This window comes from Eschrichtius robustus, chromosome 15 (assembly GCF_028021215.1).
Source record: "Eschrichtius robustus isolate mEscRob2 chromosome 15, mEscRob2.pri, whole genome shotgun sequence".
Lineage (NCBI taxonomy): Eukaryota > Metazoa > Chordata > Mammalia > Artiodactyla > Eschrichtiidae > Eschrichtius > Eschrichtius robustus.
This window is the reverse complement of record NC_090838.1, coordinates 15931654-15943155: the sequence shown is the minus strand read 5'-3', so window position 1 is coordinate 15943155 and position 11502 is coordinate 15931654. Positions and strand designations below refer to the sequence as shown.

Sequence of the window (11502 nt, the reverse complement as noted above, 5' to 3'; positions counted from 1 at the left end):
AGGGCCAAGGGAAGTCCTCTTGCCCTGCACTCCCTTCACCCTCCCAACACCCGTGTGCTCTGATGCTCTCGGGGTGAGTCTGGCCTTGAGGCAGAAGAGAACCCCTTCCCACTTCCCTCACGGGACTTTCTCGGTCATTCCCAAGCATCATGGATCCGAGGAATAGCCTGCCCCCACTCAGTATGCTTTCCTGGCCTGGCCAGCCTGTCATTGGCATTTGCTGGTGTTCATCCCCAAGGGCTCAGATGGCATAAATTTATGGAGCCTTTCCTTCCCATTTTCTCTCTGTTTTTTGGAGGAAAATAGTTAAGTACCCAGCTTACTACCATGAGCTTTTCCTGCCACGATGGAACCAACGTCTTTGGATGTCCCAAGTGGCACAGAAATCTAAAAAGACTGCAATCCCTCGGGCTCACATCACCTCATCACAGTCTGTGACCAAACGCCTGCAGCATACAAATGGAAGGTGACATGACTGAGCCCAGATATGGCCCCAGGTAATTTCAATGTCCCCACCCTCCTGAGATGCAGCAAGAGTCCTGGGGGCTCCCAGTCCTGACCTTTCATCCTGGCTCCAGACAAAGAGTCTCCCTCTCTGGACCATAGTCTCTTCTTCTGTAAAATAAACTCTAAGATTCCTTCCAATTCCCCAAGTCTATAATCCCATACGCCTACAGTTGAGTACCTGTAATGTTTATTTTGGGGGAAAGGGGATTTTTTATTTTAGGACTTGAAAGTTTTAACTTCAGACTGATAGTCATTTTGGATGATGTCACATTAATTCAAGGCTAAGTGAATAGCTAGACTATTGCTGTAACCTGTTTTTTATGGGGAAAAGAGAATGACTGGGGAAATTTCCTGTCCCCAAAAACACGTGTTTTGAGCACAGTCTTTCTTTCTCTGCTTTGCACGTACAATGGGATTTTGCCCGTTTCTTCCACACTAGGGGGACAGGTCAGGGGGCCCCCACTCCTAGCTCCCTTCAGAATGCAGATGCCTGCAGTCTCAGCAAGAGGGTGGAAGCAAGCAGGTGGTGGAACAGGAAGTGAGTGGCTCTTCTGACAAAGAGACCTGACTTCATACCAGCACCTGGTGCTTTGCCTGACGCTATGCTTCTGTCTAGGGCAACCTCACCCTGGGGCCGGGGGAGCGTCAGGCCCTGACGACTCCTGACCTGCAAGCTACACACAGCTGCTTGGGGCCAAATGGTGACAGCTGGTCGAGTAACCCTTTGGGCATCACCACACTCCCATTCAGCTTTAAGACCTGCTGGATGCCAGGGGGTGGCCTGAGCCATGGGTGCCAGAAACATCTGGTGGTACCAGCAAATGTGAGCTAACCTTCAGTCCTTTTTCGGGAAAACAGTTGATATGAAATAGAGTCTTGGATTAATGTGGTTTGTAAATGTAAAAAGTTGCTACTGAGGACCTCCAATCTCCCCAGATGTGTCAGAGTTCAATGTTGAGAGAAGGCTCTGAGAGAAGGGCCCAGGCACTGGAGTGGACTTCAGGCCCTTGGGTAGGGCCGTGACATTGCCCAAGACATTTGGAGTTTCGCACCGAACCCTAATTCCAGGCTGTACGGTCAGGTTGGCTGGGACGAGGCAGGGCAGAAAGCACAGGTGTTTCGGAACATCCAAGGAGTGCAACGTTGGCTGGTATGCAGAGCCCCGTGACTCTTAGAGGCCAATGAGGCCACATTTTCTGATATGAGGCCAGGAAATCATGTAGGGTCCTCTTTGTTTCTCTCTGCAACTGGCCAACACATGAAGTCCCAGGAACAAACTTAAACTCAAATTGTGAATTTCTAGGTCACACGAGGACACAGATTAATCAGAATATTTACCAAATGCTGTCAACACAAGCTGGAGGGAGCAGGCCTGTCGATGCCAGTGACATTTTGTGGATTTCTTGTAGCATGTTTTGTCCATCCTTTCCTTATTAAACATTCAAATCCTCTTCATGTTCTCTAAAACTAGATGCTGTCGTCTGCTCACCCGCTGAGCACCAGTAATCCAAGACACATGCCTGGAGCCACACTGGGCTGGAGGTCCCCAGGGCCCAGTTTCACCACATCATACACAACAGACACAGATGCACACACCAGGCATGTATCACGCAGATGCTACAAAGCATGCAAAGCCAGAAACCTCCCGTGAGACCCAGTCCCTTAGCCAAAACCCCGGAAGTTTTAAGCTGTCCTTGCAGAGCTGAACTATCCTGGCCCACAACACAAAACACCTGGTTCTCACAAGAGCTTCCTGATGTTAACATGGCAAGTGCCACCCCATATTTTGTATGGAGAAACTGAGGCCCAGCTGACCCAGTCACAGAAGTAGTTTAGTAGTTAGGTTTTTTTTTCATTTTTCATGAAGTTTTATTAATATCTCACAGACACATTTTCAGAGATCCTGAACTACCCTAGGCCATCTTCAGGAGGAAAGAGTAGAAACAAAAAGGCGGAGCCAGTGCAGCACTGGGAGAATCTGCTGACTCCCAAGATAACCGAGAGAGCCTGCCTCACCATGATGGCTCCGCTCTGTAGATGACATGGGTCTTGAGTGGTCAGTAACTGATCTCAAGGCCCTGGAATTTAGTGGCTTGGCCACTGCACTTACGCTGTTTATCATGGTACCTCAGCACAGGGTCCAAGTTCAATCCCAGGCATTCTGGAATCTGTCTTTATGAGAGGGAGTCTGATGCCAGGGAAACCTGTATTCCGGCAGTGAATGGACTCCCCCAGTGATCTCATCCCTCCAGCCGCCTGCGTTCCATCCGTGTGCCGGGCTCCAGGTGAGCTGACTCCCCAGAGCCCTCCTCACCTGCCTGGTCCGCCTCTCATCCTCTGATCCAATTCCACTAGTGGACCGAACTGAAACAGGCTGCCACCTCCTCCAGGCAAGGACCCTGGGTTATTCACGTTATTTGAGTCCACAAGGTAGGACCAAAAAAATTTGTGGATGACAGTGATGCTGAAGATGATCTGTGATATAATTTCCCGCAAATAACCCTCAAGAACCCAGTGGCCATCTTTGTGACTGAGGATACCAACCCATCATATACTCTTTCGTGTGAGATGAAATGAGATAATGTGAGATACTATATGTACAAATGCTTCATAAATGGTAAGACATCATACAAACAATAATGAATACAGTCTCCTTTGCCCTGATCAGTGATTGGTCCATTTCTAATGACCCTTAGCTTTTGATTGATATTTCCAATACCTGAGCCAGACCCATCTGCCCTGTCCATCTTATCAGGAGTTCAAACTTTTTTTTTTTTAACTTTGGGTTTTTATTTATTTTATTTTATTTTATTTTATTTTATTTATTTATTTATGGCTGTGTTGGGTCTTCGTTTCTGTGCGAGGGCTCTCTCTAGTTGCGGCAAGTGGGGGTCACTCTTCATCGCGGTGCGTGGGCCTCTCACTATCGCGGCCTCTCTTGTTGCGGAGCACAGTCTCCAGACGCGCAGGCTCAGTAATTGTGGCTCACGGGCCCAGTTGCTCCGCGGCATGTGGGATCTTCCCAAACCAGGGCTCGAACCCGTGTCCCCTGCATTTGCAGGCAGATTCTCAACCACTGCGCCACCAGGGAAGCCCAGGAGTTCAAATTTTGATAGGCCATCCACCAGTTCCTCTGTTTTAGATACCTGCAACCAGTCAGCCTAGCGCTTTTCCGATGCCCAGACAACCTTTATGTGGCACATTGGAGATGGTTCTTGAAGTAGTGGAGAGCCAGCTTGAACTAGACCTGAGCTTTGGTGTTGGTCCAGTATGCGTTGTAGCTCTTCTCCAGGGCTGTCAGCTCTGGGTCCGCCACTGGAGAATGGGGCTGGTGACCTACAGTCACATTTGAGCGGGACCCCACAAGCAGGCTCCCGAGCCCATCAATAAAGAACTCTGAGTGAGCCACTCGCTGTAGGCGGGGGTCAAAGCCAACTCTTTGGAGCCGTTCTGTGTGGGCCAGGAAGAAGCTGACAGCACCACTGGTCACCATGCAGCTGGGGAAGCCGTCCAGGGGCCGGAAAGATCCTGACCGCCAGTGGAGACAGCCCCCATTCTCACTGTGCTCCAGGAACAGCTTAAACTGGAACACATTTCCAAGCACACTGAACGCCTACCATGTCCAGTTCCGTCTTCTCTAGGACATCCACCAGCACCTCAATCTTGGTCTTGTCGTTGAAGAGAAAGTCATCGTCCACCCAGAGAACGTATTTGGTGGTGACCTACGATATGGCCAGGTTCCTACCAGCAAACCAACCCTTCCCATAAGGCATGGTGTAATATTCCACGTGGTTGTTATTAATTTTCAGGGGCTCCTTGCTGTCATCAGCCACGATCACGGCCAAGTCTGGGTAATGCTCACGAATGCTCTGGAGCATGGTCATGAGCTTGTGGGAACGGAGGAGAGTTTTGGTGGCAATGCTCACCAGGTCTCTGAGCTTCCTCTCTGGTCCAGGGTCATATAACTTGGGCATAACAGGAAGGCGGATGGTCACTGGAAACTTGGCCACTGAGGACTTGGACTCCAGACTCATCACATCCACCCTGCAGCGCTGGTACTCTGTGCTTGTGTATGTCACATGCTGGAGTATGAAATTCAAAAGCTTCCAGTTACTGGTCGAAGTGGTCAGCTGCTTCTGGCCTCCGCCCTGCACCACTCTGTCTGGGATGTCAGCAAGGGTGTTCAGTGTCCCCAGAGAAGCTGTCAGGGTGACCTCATAGAAGGGAGCATCTGGTCCTTCAAACTGGAGACCTGAACGAAGTCATCCCGAAACCCGCCGCCTCGCACATTCCGGGCTGGTGGAGCTGGGCGGCCACCCCGCCGACTGTCCAGCCGTTGGCACCCTAGTAATCAGTTTAGCAGTCAGTCAAGGTTTAGGTTAAAAGCAAAGAAAGGTTTCTTCCCCTACCCGTAGAGGAAAGGGGCTCTTCCTGGCCTGAGGGAGTGCCAGCAGCCCAGGCCTTGCCTCTGCTCTCTGTCCCAGTTTGGGGACTGGCCACTGCTCACCACTGCCCTTCTTACATACCACCTACTCAGAGTCTGGCAAACCCTAAACTTTGGCGGTAAAGACCACATTCTGATGGCCGTGCTATGCTGAAGCTGGCTCGTCCTGCCCCCTGACAGCCTGTTGTTAAATATTCAGGAACCTTGCTAGTCAGGTGTTTAAAGGTTGGTATTATGAAACTGACTGTGGTGGGAATATTTATACCATGGAAATCAGCAAATGCCAAATGCCACACATCGGGGACTTTTTTTTTCCTAGAAAGATAGTTCATCAGCACATCACTGCTCGCCAGAGAGAATCATTCTGACTTCAATAAGACCTCAGGACTGGGACTTCCCTGGTGGCACAGTGGTTAAGAATCCGCCTGCCAGTTCAGGGGATACGGGTTCGAGCCCTGGTCTGGGAAGATCCCACATGCCGCGAAGCAACTAAGCCTGTGAGCCACAATTACTGAGCCTGCGCTCTAGAACCCACGAGCCACAACTATTGAGCCCGCGTGCTGCAACTACTGAAGGCCACGCACCTAGAGCCCATGCTCCACAACAAGAGAAGCCACCTCAATAAGCCCGTGCACTGCAACGAAGAGCAGAGCCCGCTCGCCGTAACTAGAGAAAGCCCGCACGCAGCAACGAAGACCCAATGCAGCCAAAAATAATAAATAAATAAATAGATTTATTTAAAAAAAAAAAAGACCTCAGGACTTTGTGAGCAGAGGGGATTTCTCTCAGGATTCATGGTGCATACAACAGAACCTGACTCTGGTAAGCAGATATGGGATTTTGGGGATGGATGTCAGATAGCCTACAGAATCCACAGGAAATCTGGAGAATCAGAATCAGGAAACAGGCTGGAACTGAGCATGGCCAGTCAGGGTCTGCCAGACCAGGCCACCATGCGGCTGGATGCTCGCATCTCAGTTCTGCTGCCACAGGGCACTGAACCTCAACCCCAAGCACTTCCCCCTCAGCCAGAGAGAATTCTAAATGCACCTGCTCCTTGACATCCCTTGCTCTGGCTCTGAATGGGTGCATTTGATTGGCTGACTTTAAGTCGTATCTGCAACTCCCAGCAGTCAAGGTCATGAAGAACAATTCTCAGGCCTATTCTGCTGCTGTAGCAGGAGGTAGGAAGCTGACAACACTAGCGGATTTGCCAAAGAGAAGAAATACTGAGAATGCCCTCTGCAGAAAGGCTCTCCCGAGCCTGTAGGCTGCTGAGTTGATTGGTCCTAGAGCAACAGAAGAGAGTGAGAGCCTTAAAGGGTCCTACCCTCAAATCTGTTCCCACCCTGACATAAGTTCCTCCCTCCTCTGCCCACCTAGTTGTGATTTTTACAAACTAAATCTTGCTTTTACTGAATAAGATCCCTTTCTGAAATGAAATAGCCTTCCCAGATACATCCAGGGCCTGGGTGGCATATTAGTCACTCACACCTTAGTGTGGATCAGTTTAATCTGACATTTTCCCCTTATCCTCTTCATTCAGCTCAACTAAAAGAGTGGGAGTAATTCTCGATCACATACATTAGTGGAAGAATTAAGCATGGATAATCCAGAACAGGTAATCCAAGAAATATTTCCATGTGGCTCTGGGATATAGCATATGAGTCATTCATTATATAAAGGCATTAGAATTGCCTGTGTAAATTATGAGCACAATGGATGGAGAAAGGGCTGCCATAGTCCGTAAGTCCAGGGGTGTCTTTCAGCTTACAGACTGTAAAATCAATGGCACCCCTCGGAGTTGTGCAGTGCACAACCTACACAACTGTATATGGTAGCCCTAGTGGAGGCTGTTCAGGGCTCTCTGAGCGGGAAGGGAAGAAAGCTAAGAAGAAACAACACCAAAGAACACATAGAATTGATCTTATCACTGGGAGAAGATATATTACAAGATTTAATACATAAAATGTAAACATACGCACAGCACATGAACACTTATAATAAAGCATCTTCACACTCATCCAGACCCACCCTAATTCATCTAAAAAGAATCCGAGAAGGACCAAAGGACTTCTCAGTGTTTAACTATGCTTATGAAAACCAAAACATTAGAGATCTTTTCATCATTCAAGGATGTGCTGGTGGGAGGAGGGAGGGGCTGCTGGTAGACAGGTGGGACGACACTGAGCTGCTCAGAAGCCTGGTCCTCAGGTTGTTGAGTGACGAGGGTCTGAGAGGAGAGAAGCACACAGCCCGCCCTGCTCCCCCGAAGGCATGTTCCTTTATCACATGTGAAAGGAACTTACAGAGTAACAAGTACCCGATGCAGGAAGACTTTGGTCTCTAAGTGATCCCATGTTTGCAGGCTGTTGTTGATTTTACCCAAAGGAAAGGAAACAAATCACCACTTTTCTCTTGGAGGCCATGGTTGCAGCCCTGCCTTGGTTTTCTAGTCATCCCAGCAGACCTGGCGTCCGGAGCAGGAGTCAGAGCTCGGCCAGGTCCAGACCGTACAGCAGACCTCGGGAGACAAGTGGGCCCATCAGCCTCGGACCTGGGCACGCTGTCCCCTGAGCTCTCTGGTTCAACTGAAATCAAGCTGGACTTGGGCCGCCAAGTCCAGAAAACAAGGCCTTAGCTTGTGGTTAGGAGGCCTGGGCGCTAATCCTGCTGCCACCCAACTCGCGGGGTGGGCTAAGAAAGCCCCTTCCCTTCCTGGGCCCCGGATGGAGGCTACTGGGGCTCTTCCTCGTTCCCGCCGTGGCTGCTGAAGTGCTCAGGCTGCTCTGGAGACCTCTGTCTGATCCATAACTGCGCACACCACACAGTGCTGACCTCAAGCACATACACGGAGCTGGGTGTCCCCTTGGGCCTCCTCCTTTTGCCACCTCCCAAAGACCCATTCTCTCAGAGTCAGTCCAGGCTCCCGGTAGCCTGCCACCCCAGGAAGGACCTCACAAGGATTAAACGTGAAAAACAAAAGCAGATGAAGGAAACTCAGGGAAATATATTTTATAATCCATCAGGGGGAAATGCCTTTTTAGGCATGTCACAAAACCTCAATATCCATAAAATATGAGATCGACAATTTTGACTAGATTTCCATATTAAGAAGACGAACACCAAACAGCAAAAGCAAAGATAAATGAAAACCTAGAAGAAAATATTTGGAACTTATATCACAGGTAAAAGATTAATTTCCTTGAGACTTAAAAAGCTCCTTTAGAGTTTGAGAGATCTAATAACTAGTATCCCTTTTCCCACCAAAATTCCAAACCAACTTGTAATAGACACAGGAATAGGTAAATGAGGACCCCAAAACCAGCTTTATTACTCACAGAGTTTTGAAGAACATAATTTAGGTATGCAAACAATGGGCCTCCTAATACCAGACCCTGGGATGAAGCAGATCTGCCCCCAGATCACAGGCAACTGTGGAAACTTGCAGGCCTCACCTGGCAAGGGCAGGGCCTCTGTTGCTAAGTTGACTGCAGAGCCAAGGGCCACCAGGAGCACCTGTGTTCTGCAGGCAGGCAGATTCCAAAGGGCAGGGAGAGAGAGGCAAGGCCTGTTCACTTCCTCCTCCCAAAATTACCAATCAGATAATTTACTTCTCTCCCCCACAGCTGAAGTGAGTGAGGGGGGTGGGGGTCAGAAAGAGGACAAGATTTACATTTACTGATGTCCTTTCACTTGGAAATATAAAGCATGGAGAAGGGAAATCCTCCCCCGCTTCCAATAAATTCAAATAAGTCAGTAGAAGAAGAGCAATAGTACAAAAGAAAAATGAGAGGAGATATGAACAGACCATGCATGGAAAAGGAAATTCAGATACACGTACAAACATATGTGAAAGATGCAAAACCTCACTCACAATATAAAAATCCAAATTACAACTACCATGAAATATCACTCTGTACTTATCAAACTGGCAAAAGTCAAAAAATTTGTCACCACGTTGTATTGGTACAAATGTGGGGAATCAACATCCTCAGACATTGCTGGGGCGATGGCATAGCTTTCATGGAGGACAGTTAGGCAATAGGAATCAAAATTTGAAAGGCAATTACCTTTGACCCAGCAAATGCACTTCTAGGTATTTATCCTACAGATTTGAGATACGTGATATTCATGGCAGTATTGTTTTTGTAAATGCAAAAAATTGAAACCAACCGAAATGTACATCGATAGAGGACTAATAAAATAAATCAAAGTACATCAATGCAATATAATAATATAGAGCTATAAATATATTTAGGTAGTTCTGTATGTCCTAATATGAAATGACCTCCAAGGAAAGTAATATGAAATAAAGATACAAAATTTTTGTACAGAATGCTACCATGTCCTTAAAGAAAATAATATATGTGCTTAGATATGCACAGACTCCTTCTAGAAGTTCACATAAGAAACTGGTTCCTTTAGACAAACTGGGAGATGGGGGATAAGGTGAGTAGGAGACCCACTTTTCACTGCATCATTGTATGATGATAAGGGCCCATAGGATGAGTAAGGTAGACTATCTTTTCCTACTTAATGTGAATTTTCTTTAATGGATGACTTTCACCTAGTGGGGAGCTGCTGTCATGATGTGGTAGGTTTGGAAAGAGGCTGCTTTTGGAGCTGAGGCTCTTGATGGGAGGTGACGGGCCTTGTGGGCCCTCAAGATAGTGGGTTTCGAATAGCCAGAGGCCAAAACAAACACAGAAGAGCTAAGTGTAAAAGAGGGATCGGAGATGAGGACAAACCTCATGAACTAAAAGGCTGGGTCTGCTAAATTCTTACGGTAGAGGCAGACATGTCTGAGGACAGGAAAATGCATGCCCTGCTGTTCAGAGCACCTGCTTCAGAGCTGCGAATGAAGACAAAGGACCTTTAAGCCACAGCCTCCTGACTGTTTGCTCCCCAGCCACTGTGGCAGCTGTTGAAATAGCCCTTCCATCCCACTAGAATCTGGAGATAAACATCCTGTGAGGAAACCACAGCAAAGAGAAATTGTTCACTGTGGGCCATTCATCAGTGGGAAGCCTCTGTCACAGAACTCCACTCCTGGAGCTAAAGACTGCCCCCAAAGGGCAGGCATCACAATGCACGGCCCCTGTCAGGAGCAGGAATATCCAACACTGCCAAGGGATCAGTGCTGCTGCTGAAGAAGCCACACAGCATGCACTGCCCACAAGGCCAGACTGTACAGCTGCGAACTAGGGGTGCATCCATGAGGGTATGTGTGACTGTTGACTTTACATGTCAACTTGACTGGGCCACAGTGTACCTGATATTTGGCCAGACGTCATTCTGGGTGTGTCTGTGAGGGTGTCTCTGGATGAGATTAACATTTGAATCAGTAAACTGAGTAAAGCAGACTGCCCTCCCTAACGTAGGTGGGCCTCATCCAATCAGTTGAAGGCCTGAATAGAACAGGAAGGCTGACCTTTTCTTAGGGAAGAGGGCACTCCTCCTGCCCCTCTGTTTGAACTGGGACATTGGTCTTTTCCAGTCTTCAGACTAGGACTGAAATATTGGCGCACGCAAGTGTCTGTTCTGGGCAGTCACTGCTTCAAACTCTTCTGGCTTCTGTGATTTCCACCACACGCATGGGTGCAGCAGCAGGAGAAGAGGGAATGTGGTTGACCGCTACAATGGTGTACTCTGAGAATGCCTTCACTGACTTCAAACCTCATCTCCCTTACCGGAGACCCTTACACCCATGAATGCTCTGTCCTAATCTGTCCAATTAACCTTCCTAATAGACCATAAATTATAAACCCTAGGGTCTACAGGGACCTGGCCGGTAACAAAAATGTCTGAAATGTGAGTGGTGGAGACTGTGACAAGGTGGAGAGCGGGTACCCCGTCAAGCACATCAAGCACATGCAAATTCTAATTTTTATTAAACAACATGCTGTCAACACAAAACACACCACTGTGTAACCTTTGTGGGCTACAAGCTCCCCATGGCTAGTTACAATGAAAACTAAAGTTTCAGATAAAAATAATGACAAACAATAGCATTGCAATTAACAACCAGGAACTTCTCTAAGATAGAGTGTGAAATAAAAATCCTTACAACAATCCCATGAGGGAGGCGCTACTATTATTTATTTTACAGGTGAGAAAACTGAGGCACAGAGAGGTTAAGTAGCTTATCTAAAATCACACAGTTAGTAGTATTAGAGTCAGAACTTGAACTTAAGTATTCTGTCTGCAAAGCCATTGAAATTGGGCTTGTTGTGAATTCAGAAGCTACAAGAGAACTGGACTCTGTTACACAGGGGCATGATTATTGACGTGTCTGGCTGTATTCCTACAAAGTGCCCTGGAATCCTGAGCATACATCCAGGGATTTCCAATCCCTATAGAGAACCAATCCCTGTCAAGAACTTCCCTCTTTTATCAATGGGGTTTGCTTGGTGGATTAGCTGGATAATTGACTCTGTTCTCTACTTTCTTCAGTGTAGATGGACACAGTGACCAGTAAAAGCCAATGTCTTTCTGACTTAAAAGCCAAGGCTTTGCTGTGGTAGGATGCTCACGTTGTGCAGGGCATT

The 11502-nt window shown here is 47.8% G+C and overlaps 1 pseudogene; it reads right to left on the bottom strand.

Moving 5' to 3' along the window:
* Nucleotides 1-3697: 3697 nt before the first annotated feature.
* LOC137777331 (beta-1,4 N-acetylgalactosaminyltransferase 2 pseudogene) lies at nucleotides 3698-5747 on the bottom strand (annotated as a pseudogene).
* Between the last annotated feature and the right edge of the window lie 5755 nt (nucleotides 5748-11502).